The sequence below is a fragment of the Bombus pyrosoma genome, unplaced genomic scaffold, assembly GCF_014825855.1.
Source record: "Bombus pyrosoma isolate SC7728 unplaced genomic scaffold, ASM1482585v1 HiC_scaffold_4725, whole genome shotgun sequence".
NCBI lineage: Eukaryota > Metazoa > Arthropoda > Insecta > Hymenoptera > Apidae > Bombus > Bombus pyrosoma.
The window spans coordinates 1,731,557-1,735,260 of record NW_025219985.1 but is presented as its reverse complement, the minus strand read 5'-3'; positions in this window follow the sequence as shown (position 1 = coordinate 1,735,260).

Here is a 3,704-nt window from a genome sequence, read left to right as displayed (position 1 = left end):
CGTTAAACGTTATAACACATTATTATATAACGTTATACGTTATAACCTAATGCTACATAACGTTATACGTTATATCGTAATACTACATAACGTTATACGTTATATCGTTATACTATATAACGTCATACGTTATAACGTAATGCTACATAACGATACACGTTATATCGTTACACTATATAACGTTATACGTTATAACGTATTAGTACATTACGTTATACGTTATAACGTATTAGTACATAACGTTATACGTTATAACCTAATGCTACATAACGATATACGTTATATCGTAATACTACATAATGTTACAAGTTATAACATAACAGTACATAATGTTTTACGTTACACCGTAATGCTACGTAACGTTATACCTTATAACGCAATAGTACATAAAGTTATATGTTTTAACATAATAGTACATAAAGTTATACGTTATAAGCTAATGCTACATAACGTTATACGTTATATCGTAATACTACATAACGTTATACGTTATATCGTAATACTACATAACGTTATACGTTATAACGCAATACTACATAACGTTATACGTTATAACATAATAGTACATAATGTTATACGTTATAACGTAATGCTACATAACGTTATACGTTTTATCGTTATACTACATAACGTTATACGTTATAACATAATAGTACATAACGTTATACGTTATAAGCTAATGCTACATAACGTTATACGTTATATCGTCATACTACATAACGTTATACGTTATAACATAATGGTACACAACGTTATACGTTATAACCTAATGCTACATAACGTTATACGTTAGATCGTATTGCCACAGAACGTCATACGTTATAAAGTAATAATACATTATGTCATACGTTATAACGTTATACCACATAACGTTAACCGTTATAAAGTATTACCATATAACGTTATACGTTATATCATTATACTACATAACGGTATACGTTATATCGTAATACTACATAATGATAACGTTATATCGTGATACTACATAACGTTATACGTTGTAACCTAATGCTACGTAACGTTATAAGTTACATCGTAATACTACGTAACGTTATACATTATAACGCAATAGTATATAAAGTTATCCGTTATAACACAGTAGTACATAACGTTATACGTTATAACCTAATGCTACATAACGTTCTAAGTTATATCGTAATACTACATAACGTTAAACGTTATAACACTTTATTATATAACGTTATACGTTATAACCTAATGCTACATAACGTTATACGTTACATCGTAATACTACATAACGTTATACGTTATATCGTTATACTATATAACGTCATACGTTATAACGTAATGCTACATAACGATACACGTTATATCGTTAGACTATATAACGTTATACGTTATAACGTAATAGTACATAACGTTATACGTTATAACATAACAGTACATAACGTTATACGTTACATCGTAATACTACGTTACGTTATACCTTATAACGCAATAGTACATAACGTTATACGTTTTAACATAATAGTGCATAAAGTTATACGTTATAACCTTATGCTACATAACGATATACGTTATATCGTAATAATACATAACGTTATACGTTATAACACAATAGTACATAACGTTATTCGTTATAACCTAATGCTACATAACGTTATACGTTATAACGTAATAGTACATAACGTTATACGTTTTAATATAATAGTGCATAAAGTTATACGTTATGAGCTAATGCTACATATCGTTATACGTTATATCGTAATACTACATAACGTTATACGTTATAACATAATGGCACACAACATTATACGTTATATCGTAATACTACATAACGTTATAAGTTATAACATAACAGTACATAACGTTATACGTTATAACCTTGTGCTACATAACGTTATACGTTATATAGTGATACTACATAACGTTATACGTTATAACACAGTAGTACATAACGTTATACGTTATAACCTAATGCTACATAACGTTATACGTTATAACACAATAGTACATAACGTTTTACGTTATAACCTAATGCTACATAACGTTATACGTTATAACACATTAATACATAACGTTATACGTTATAACCTAATGCTACATAACGTTATAAGTTCTATCGTAATACTACGTAACGTTATACCTTATAACGCAATAGTACATAACCTTATACGTTATAACATAATAGTAGATAATGTTATACGTTATAAGCTAATGCTACATAACGTTATACGTTATATCGTTATACCACATAACGTTATACGTTATAACATAATGGTACACAACGTTAAACGTTATAACCTAATGCTACATAACGTTATACGTTATATCGTGATACTACGTAACGTTATACGTTATAACACAATAGTACATAACGTTATACGTTATAACCTAATGCTACATAACGTTATACGTTATAACACAGTTGTACATAACGTTTTACGTTATAACATAATGGTACATAACGTTATACGTTATAACCTACTGCTACATAACGTTATACGATACATCGTAATACTACGTAACGTTATACCTTATAACGCAATACTACATAACGTTATACGTTATAACATAATGGTACATAACGTTATACGTTATAACCTAATGCTACATAACGTTATACGTTACATCGTAATACTACGTAACGTTATACCTTATAACGCAATACTACATAACGTTATACGTTATAACATAATAGTAGATAACGTTATACGTTATAACGTGATGCTACATAACGTTAACGTTATATCGTGATACTACATAACGTTATACGCTATAACGTAATAGTACATAACGTTATACGTTATAACATAATGGTACATAACGTTATACGTTATAAGCTGATGCTACATAACGTTATACGTTATATCGTAATACTACATAACTTTATACGTTATAACGTAATGCTACAGAACGTTATACGTTTTATCGTTATACTACATAACGTTATACGTTATAACGTAAAAGTACATAACGTTATACGTTATAACGTAAAAGTACATAACGATATACGTTATAACCTAATGCTACATAACGTTATACGTTACATCGTAATACTACGTAACGTTATACCTTATAACGCAATACTACATAACGTTATACGTTATAACATTATAGTACATAACGTTATACGTTATAACGTAATGCTACATAACGGTATACGTTATATCGTAATACTACATAACGTTAACGTTATATCGTGATACTACATAACGTTATACGCTATAACGTAATGGTACATAACGTAATACGTTATAACATAATAGTTCATAACGTTATACGTTATAACCTAATGCTACATATCGTTATACGTTACATCGTAATACTACGTAACGTTATACCTTATAGCGCAATACTACATAACGTTATACGTTATAACATAATAGTACATAACGTTATACGTTATAACGTAATGCTACATAACGTTATACGTTTTATCGTTATACTACATAACGTTATACGTTATAACGTAAAAGTACATAACGTTATACGTTATAACCTATTGCTACATAACTTTATACGTTACATCGTAATACTACGCAACGTTATAGCTTATAACGCAATAGTACATAACCTTATACGTTATAACATAATAGTACATAACATTATACGTTATAAGCTAATGCTACATAACGTTATACGTTATATCGTAATACTACATAACTTTATACGTTATAACACAATAGTACATAACGTTATACGTTATAAGCTAATGCTACATAACGTTATATGTTATATCG